Source organism: Corvus brachyrhynchos, unplaced genomic scaffold (assembly GCF_000691975.1).
Source record: "Corvus brachyrhynchos isolate BGI_N302 unplaced genomic scaffold, ASM69197v1 scaffold130, whole genome shotgun sequence".
Taxonomy (NCBI): Eukaryota; Metazoa; Chordata; class Aves; order Passeriformes; family Corvidae; genus Corvus; species Corvus brachyrhynchos.
In genome coordinates, this window is record NW_008236193.1 from 1622729 (window position 1) to 1632125 (window position 9397).

At 45.1% G+C, this 9397-nt stretch overlaps 1 protein-coding gene across 1 annotated transcript in view; it reads right to left on the reverse strand.

Moving 5' to 3' along the window:
- LMNB2 (lamin B2) overlaps positions 1-6616 on the reverse strand; it is a 28286-nt gene extending 21670 nt beyond the window's left edge. Inside the window, exon 1 of the mRNA XM_008639321.2 lies at positions 6455-6616. The gene's annotated coding sequence lies outside the window, so the exon portion shown is untranslated. The remainder of the gene's footprint in view (positions 1-6454) is intronic.
- Between the last annotated feature and the right edge of the window lie 2781 nt (positions 6617-9397).

Genomic DNA, 9397 nt, shown 5'->3' on the forward strand with positions numbered 1-9397 from the left:
CACCCGAGGGGAAAGGGCCTGACAGCCGAGAAGGCTGGGACTGGGTTTGTGATTGTTCGCTGTTACTGCCACAGTTATTGCTGTTTGTTCGACTGGTTATACACATATCGATATATGATAGTAAAGAACTGTTATTCCTATTTCCCACATCTTTGCCTAAAGGCCCTTGATTTCAAAATCATAATAATTCGGAGGGAAGGGGGTTGCATTTTCTTTTTCATTTCAAGGGAGACTTTTGTCTTCCTTGGCAGACACCTGTCTTTCAAACCAAGACAGTGGCCTCCTCTGGACTCACTCCAGCAGTCCACATTCTTCTGATGTTGGGTCCCCAGAACAGAACACAGTACACCAAGTGGGCTTGAGGGGGCAAATCACTTCCCTTGACCCACTGGCCACACTTCTTTTGATCCAGCGTAGGATATGATCAGCTTTCAGGGCTGTAAGTGCACACTGTTAGCTCAAATTCAGTTTTTGATCCATCAACTGGTTCTCCTCAGGGCTGCTCTTGATCCATTCCCACCCATCCATTCTGTGTCTGTGATGGGAATGACCCAACACATACGCAGGACCTTACACTTGGCCTTGTTGAACTTCCTAAGGTTCACACAGGCCCACTTCTCCAGCCTGTCCTGATCTCTCTAGGTGGCATCCCTTCCCTCCGGTGCATCAACTGCACCACACACGTTTTGGTTGGCTGTTCTTTCTCATTAGAAGGAAGTGCTTCCTGCCCCTTGCCCCCCTCACCCCCCAGACTCACGTCCAGTTTCCAGTGGGTACTCTGGAAATCTTACGGAGATTATGAGCTGGTGGCTCCTGAGATAATAGGAGCCAATAGGGAAACACACGTGAAACACCTCCAAGAAATTAACGGGCATTCATCTAAGAAGATGACACAGCCGACAGCCCAGCTGTATGTCTACACCAATGAATGCAGGGTGGGCAACAAACAGGAGGAGCTGGAAGCCACTGTGCTGCTGGAAAGCTGCGACCTAGTTGCCACTGAAACTTGCTGGGATGAATCGCATGACTGGACTTCAATTATCAACAGCTACAGGCTGTTGAGAAGGGACAGGTGAGGAAGGAGGGGTGGAGGGGTTGCCCTCTCCAAGAAGTGGATTGAATGTGGAGGGCTGTCTCTGAAGAACAACCATGAGCATTTTGAAAGCCTGTGGGTAAGAATCAGAGACCAAGGCAACAATGGGAACCCTTGTAGTTCTACTCCTGGCTGACTGATCAAGTGGAGCCTTTTTGCTCCAGCCACAGGAGGCATTGCACTTGTAGACTCATCCTGCTATGGGACCTCAACCATCCCAGCATCTGCTGGAAAAGTAGCAGGTGACCAGGAGGCTGTTGGAAAGCACTGAGGATAGCTTGTCAAGCCAGGTAATAAACAGCTCTACCAGATGGGATGAGATACTGGACCTGACGGTCACCAATACAAGTGAGCCAATCGGTGATGTCAGGACAGGAGGCAGCCTGGGCTGCAGTGATCATGCAGTCCAGGAGTTTGAAGTCCTGAGAGACATGGGTCAAATGAAGAGCAATGAAGAATGAACTTTAGGAAAGCAAACTGCCTACTGTTCAAGGAGTTAGTCAATAGCACCCCCTGGGGAACTGCCCTCAGGGACAAGGAAAAAGATCTTTTAGGAAATCTTCTAGAGCACAAGAGCTCGTGATCCTCAGGACTGGAAGGCAAGAGACCAGTATGGATGAGTTGAGACCAGCAGGTCAAACTAAAAAGCAAGAGGATAATGCAGAGGCAGTGTATCCTGGCAAGAGTATGGAGATGCTACCTGGTTGTGTAGGGATAGGGTCAGTAAGGCCAAGGTGCAGCTGAAGTTGAACTTGGCAAGGGACACCAAGAATAACAAGAGCTTCCACAGGTATGTTAGTCAGAAAAGGAAGGTCAAAGCAGGTGTACTTCTTTGATGAACAAGACTGGCAAAGTAATAACAGACGAGAAGAAGGTTGATGTACTTAACAACTATTTTGCCTCACCCTTCAATGGCAACCTCTTGAGTAGATAGACCACAAAACAGGAACTGGGAAGGCAAAATAGCTCACCCTGTAAGAGAAGGTCAGGTTTGTGACCACCTGAGAAACCTGAATATACCCAAGTCTATGGGACCTGACAAGATGCACCCCAGAGTCCTGAAGAATTGGCTGATGTAGCTGCCAAGCCACTCTCCATGACATTTGAAATGTCATGGCAGTCAGATGAAGGCCCAGGTAACAGAAAAAAGGGAAGCATTGTACCCATTTTTCAAAAGGGTGAGAAGGAGGACTCTAGGAGTTACTGACCTGTCAGCCACACCTCTGTACGTGGGAACATCATGGAGCAGATCCTCCTAGAAGCTCTGCTAAGGCACATGGAGCACAAGGAAGTGATTCAAGACATCCAGTACAGCTTCTCCAAGTTCTGTTTAATCAACCTAGCGGCCTTCCCTTGTCCACTGATGGAGTCACTTCATCATGGAAGGGCTATGAATATTGTCTGTCTGGACTTCTGTAAGGCCTTTGATAAAGTGCCCCCACAACATCCTTCTCTGATAATTGCACAGGTAAAATTAGACAAAGGCATCAATGAAGAAAAGTAGTGGGCATATGCATAAATAAAAAAGAATTCAAAAATTCAGATTCAATTTGCCTTTTGTAAAGGAAGGCAAGGAACATAAGCAGGGGTAGGAACCCTGCACAGAAGGGCTCTGAGAGGGCCTTACTTCACCTCTGCCCAAAAAGGCCACAGCAAATCTGGTTACCACAAAACACTTTTGAGTTCTGTAGCATCCCTGCCACTCACTAGGGCCTTGGGAGACATCTCTGACTCTGATGTAAAATACTGTTTGGAGATTACCCTTCTTCACACATCAGCAGCTCAGAAGCACTCAAAATACAACCATGTTTAAGAAATTACTCATAAATAAAATAGAGAACAAGACATTGAACACTGTTACTGTACAACAGCATCTTGAATACCGGCTGAAGTTCCAATTCTGCGAGCCTTCCTTCCCAAGAGGATACACTAAAACAGGAAAAATTACAGAGGGGATAAAATGTTGATTGAAAGCACAGAGCAGCTTCAGGAATAGAAGCAGTAAAATGTTTCCACTTGAAAAAAAGAGATCATTAAAGAGAAAAATCCTAGGAGATATGAACGAAAATACAAAAATAAAGGGATAAATGAACCAATGAAACTGGGCAGGCAGATTGAACAACAGGTTTATACAACACATATACCTACAATACCTACAATATGTAGGTAAGCTCAGAATCCCCTTGCTATCTCTAAGAACTCCACAAACAGCTGGTCTCAGGATACTGGTCACACTTTGAAATGTAAACCTATGATGGCTATTATACAGAATCCAGCTGGACATCAGGAAGTCCCTTAGCTGAAAGGAATTGCTGAAGACTGGAAGAGTATTCCAGAGAACTGCTGCTATGCATGTTACATTCTTTTCTTCTCTAGATGAATGGCTTTCAACAGAGATCAATTAACAGGCTAAGTAGACCTTTGGTCTACAAACTACTCTAGAAAAAGCCTTGGGATGCTTCTTGTTGACTTACTAAGCAAAATTATATTCAATTATCCCAAACACTAAAAATCCTCCAAAAATGTTACAACATCAGTAACACAGTAAGAGAAAAAAAATCTAAACTAAACAAAATATGTGCCCCAGAATCCAAACCCTGGGAGCTGAATCTGCACTCACGTGGAACCCTGAGGTAGTGTCATCTGTCAGTATTTGAACAAGATACAGAAAGACATAAGCAGAAGTGCTTGCTCTAAAGTCCATTACACTGACAGAAAAACCTTGTTCTTTCCTAGACCACAGACACTGCCACAAATCCTTGTGTTCCATCCAAGGCTCTTGGATGCAGCTTGGTCAGCTGCTCCACAAGTTGAAATTGTGCAAGGAGACAGCCCCAAGAAGGAACTAAAAGCAGGGTAAGCCTCAAGCTCCTTCGGACACAAACTAGGCCTGATCTCACCACCTCCAACCACACCCCGTGGCCTCCCTGGAGTATCTTCAGTGCCTTCAAGGCTTTCCATGCTCACAAACCCAGGTTTTGGGAGAAAAAAAGAAAGGTGGAATCTTCTTTTAAAGCAGTAGCTTGACTGTGTTTGGATCCTATGTCTTGAGGGAAGTCTATTATCTCCTGTCCCAGCAACCCAACCTATTCCAAGCAAACAACGGAATGACAGTGTTTGGCATCCCTTCTGGCCAGACTGTGGTGGCATCCTTAAATCTCTCCTCTGTAATGACCTTGAAAGAGAGACAGAAGTAATAGTAGTGAATATAAAATTATGCAATAACCTACTCTTCCACTACACACAGTTCTCAAAGCAAGTTTGGCCTGAGAGAAGCAACATCTGACCATAAGCATAGACAGGGAAGCTTCAGTAATGAGCTAGATGTCAAGTGAACACAGCAAATCAGACAAAAAATTAAAAGTTGCATTTGCAAAGTCATACTTAAAATGTGGCCACATGACAAGCCAGACACCCTGAGAACACTCCAAGTACAACACAAACATCTCAATGGACTGGAAGGAATTTGGTAGAAGAAACTCTGAAGCTGAAGAAGAATTCAACTCTACTGCTATGAACTGTAAAAACAGAGAGAAACCCAGAAAACCAGGTATTTTTTCCTCATCTATCGCAGAAGACAAACAAAAAGTCAATTTGGTAGAATTGGTCATTGAAGTGACTGGTAAGGGGCAACTCAGTTGTCCAAACAAAGGAATGAGGGAGGTGATCCAAGGGAAAACACCATCACTTTACATGCACAACTTTCTACAACAAAGGTATTTGTAAAATCTCTTACGGCTATCAAAAGTCTAATAGAACAGGAATCAACTGGATTCTCATTACCTACCAAGTGAAGATACTTCTTACAAGGATACCTTAATCAAAACAGAGAAATATCTTGCAGAACACAAGAGGTGAACCAAATTCCCAGTTACTACTGTTGTTCTCTTCTGGAGTTTGCTTTAAAACCCAAGCAAGAAGAGCACTTGCTATCCTGAGACAAGAGAAACAACCCTAAAGGCCACGTGATGCCAACTGCCATGCAAAATATACTATCCAAAATAAATGCCAAGACTGTTGGCCTGAGGCTTTGAAGGGGAAAAACAGTCCCAACAGGAACATCCCAGTAGGGCTGGGTGGGATTCACCTCACTGCACTTCAGGGGTTTTATGGCTGACCTAGTTACCAGAGGGGTTTTTCATGGTTGACAAAAGCTGAGCTAACCGAGTCCACGAACACCAGTGCACAGGTCGTCTGACCACATGCAGGTCTATGGTATTGGCTGTGCTTCAATAGGCTTTACACCGACTCACACAAATGCAGATGCCTACACTACTGCTATTTCATATTTGGACAGTTGTTTTAGGGCAAAGTCCAAAAATATCTCTGATAGCTGACTTTAAAAGAGGGCCCAGCATAGAAAATGAGCATCCAGTGATACAGCAAAGTTTACAGAGAAAACATGAAGTACTTTATCATAAATCAACTACCTAGTCAGGAAAAAAAAAGACAAGGGAGGGAAACACTTAAGTCCTTTTATAACCACTTAGTTGCAAATGAAGAGAGATGAGAGACTTACAGTAGGCCTGTAGTGGCACCAACAGATTAAAACCTATTTTATGGCCGACAACATTGATAAAAAGGTGATGTACATAATGACCCGCTCAGGAAAAATCTGTAATTCCCAAATCTTATCTATTAAAATAGGTACCAAAATTAAATTAGAAGCAAAAATTGATTTTTTGCCACCACATATATTAATTTTAAAATGAAGTTTCTACTGCTAAACAGTATTTGATTACAAAAATTCCCATGGGTATTGAAATAATGGCTACTACTTGGCTTCAGGAACTGGTTCATTATGCCAGTTCTCTGTGAAGCAAACTGAACAGCAGTTTTTAAAAATTTAATCAGTACGAGATCTTTTCCCAGCACATTTACATTGTAGCATCATGTATTTTCAAGGCAACACTGCTTCCATATTCCCAAACTGCTCATGGCTACCCTTTCCCTTTTCTTCCATTTCTCCCATCAGTCGTACAGTGAACCAGGCTACAAAAATGATGAATTAACCCTCCTTGGATGGATCAATTTTAATCGAGATCATTTTCTCAATCCAGTTTACCAAGCAGCTGCACACACGCGTGTCCACGTAAGGGGAGGTACAATAGGACAAAGCAGGCACAGCCATTTGTTTGAGCCTCAAATCACATGATATTCATCTTACATCTACAAATATGCTTGTGTATATTCTGCCGGAATTACGTGCTCTGACCAGCTCTACCAACAAGCTGAAGGATTTTCCCTGTGACAAGCCAGTATCTTCTCACTGATCTGCTTCCAAAAGGCATTTTAAGAAGCATCATTTGTATAATTTCCACAGCAAATATATATTAAAAAAAAAAGGAATACTCTCCTCACCTTTTATTGAACTCCTCAAGTTCTGCTCTCAGTTTTCCTATTTCAATTTGTAATCTAGCCCTCTCTTTGGCAGTTTCATCCAGAACTCTTCGAGCATCAGCCAGTTCAGACTCATAGAGACTCTTGATTCCGCTCACCTAAGGGGAAAAAAAAAATGAGAACATCCCAACGACTATCAAAGAACTGAAACATAGGACCAGGTTACCCATAAGTTTCTTTGAAAAATGGTGTACGATATGATTTCTGCCATTTAAGAACAATCTATATTGAACATTTTCAATTAATGAGCAGTCCCAAAGATTTAGTTTTTATTACGATTGCAACAAAACATGCTATGTTTGAAATGTGCAAGCCTTCCCAAGAGATAAACTGAACTAGATCAGTGCACCCTACAATCTCGGCTTCAATTATTTGCCCTTATTCCCAATACTGCTGCTTTGAGAGATTGTTTTAAACACTTGAGGACAATTTGTGGACTATGAGGCCAAGGGCCCATTTTGACTCTGCTGCTCTTGCACTACAAAGCTACGGAGAATCTGAAACCAGATGAACTACAGAAATGTGAACTGTTCAGAAATGAGCTTCCACTCTTGTTCTCTACCTCAGAGGATAAAGAACTACAGACTTCTCCCTGTCCCAAAATAATATATCATATAATCAGTGACACAGACTGTATGAGGCACCTCAAAGTCTTCTATACCTTTATATTTTTTGGAACACAAGATTATTTGAAAGGTGTATCAGCTAAAATGTACAGACCATGTAAAATTGCTGCTTTTGCTTCTGTGAAAGGATACCAGAAGAACTTTCAAAGAATCACAGAATATGCTGAGTTAGGCCTGTCAGGAGCATCGAGTCCAACTCTTGGCCCTGCACAGGACACCCCAACAATATCACACCGTGCCTGAGAGTGTTGTCCAAATGCTCCTTGAGCTCTGGCAACCTTGTGAGCACTTCCCTGGGGAGCCTGTCCAGTGCCCAACCACCTCCTGAGAAAAAACCTTCTCCTGATATCCAGCCTAAACCTTCTCTGACTCAGCTTCATGCTGTTTCCTCAGGCTCTGTCATTGGTCACAAGACTGTACAGACTGGTACCTGCCCCTCATGAGGAGGCTGAAGATGGCATTGAGGTGTCCCCCCAGTCTCCCCTTCTCCAGGCTGAACAAACCAAGTGCCCTCAGGAGCTCCTTTAGACCCTTCCCCATCCTTGTGGCCCTTCTTTGGACACTCTCTATTAGCTTAATGTCTTTTTTATATGGTGGTGCCCAAAACTATCCCCTCCCTCGCCAAGTTGGCCTGATGCCCCCCAGGACACGGCTGGCCCTCCTGGCTCCAGGGCACTGCTGACTCGGATCCAACTTGCCATTACCCAGGACCCCCAGGTCCCTTTCTGTAGCTCCTCTTCAGCCTCTTGTTCCCCAGTCCATCCACACAGCCACGGCTGCCCTGTCCCAGGGGCAGTATCTGGCACTTGCCCTTGTTAAACTCCACATGGTTGGTGATTTCCCATCTATCTGATTTGTTGATGTTTCTCTGGAGGGCCTCTCTGCCCTTGCAGGATTTGACAGCTCCTTCCAATTTAGTGTCATTGGCAAACTTTCTTAGTATTCCTTTGAGTCCTGCATTCAAGGGTCATTGATGAAGATGTTGAAGAGAACTGGGCTGACGTTGGAACCCTATGGAACCCCACTAGTGACCAATGTCAGCCTGACATCACCCCAGTCACTATAACCCTTTGTGCTCAACGCCTGAGCTAGCTGCTCACCCATAATGTGACATGGCTATCCAGCTGTATACTGGACATTTAGTCAGGTGGATCCTGTCTCTCTGAAGCAGTTGTGAATCCTGAAAGACAGTTCCATGGTCACAGAATTACAGAACAACAGGGTTGGGTTGGAAGAGACCTTAAAGCCCATCTCATTCCACCCCCTGCCATGTGCAGGGACACCTTCCACTATCCCAGGTTGTTCCAAGCCCCAATCTGACTTGAACATTTCCAGGAATGGGGCAGCAACAGCTTCTCTGGGCAACCTGTGCCAGGGCCTCACCACCCTCACAGGGAAGAATTTGTTCCTAATACCCCACATAACCCTGCCCTCTGGCAGTGGAAGCCATTCCCACTTGTCTTGTTATTCGAGACCCTTGTCCAAAGTCCCTCTCCAGACCTCTTGGAGCTCCTTCAGGCACTGGAAGGGGCTCTAAAGTCTCCCCAGAGCCTTCTCTTCTCCAGACTGAAGAATCCCAACTCTCTCTGCCCATCTCCATAGCAGAGACGTTCCAGGTTTTGAAGCATCTCTGCAATGTCCCCTGGACTCCCTCCAGCAGCTCCACGACCTTCTGATGGTGTTTCCCAGGGCTGGGGCAGCTCTGCAGGTGGGGTCTCACCTGAACAGGTCAGAGGTGCAGAATCGCTCCCTCCCCTGCTGCCCACACTGGGGGCTCAGCCCAGCACAGGGGGGGTTTCTGGGGACCAGTGCTTATGGCTGGGGCAGGTTGAGCTTCTCACCCACCACCACCCCTAAGTCCTTCACTCCAAAGCTACTCTCAATCCATTCTCCACCCAGCCTCTATTTGTGCTTGGGGTTTGTTGTAGAATCCAACAGCAGTTGTGCAATCCAGAGTTGCTCCGCAGGATCTGCTCAGCTATCCTCAAGCCCTTCACTCTCCCCACACCACCTGGGCCCTGATGCCACTGACAATCACTGCCTTGGTTTGAAAGACAGGTGCCTGCCAAGGCAGGCAGGAACTTCCCTTGGAATACAAAATGTGACCTCCTTCCTTCCAAATTATTGTAACTTTGAAATTAAGGGGCTTTCAGGCAAAGATATGGGAAAAGGAGTAGGAGTTCTTTACTAGTGTATCTAGATATGTGCAAGGAGATGAACAAACAGCAGCGGCAGCACCAACGAGCAGCAGCAGAGCCCAGGCCCAGCCGCTCCCGGC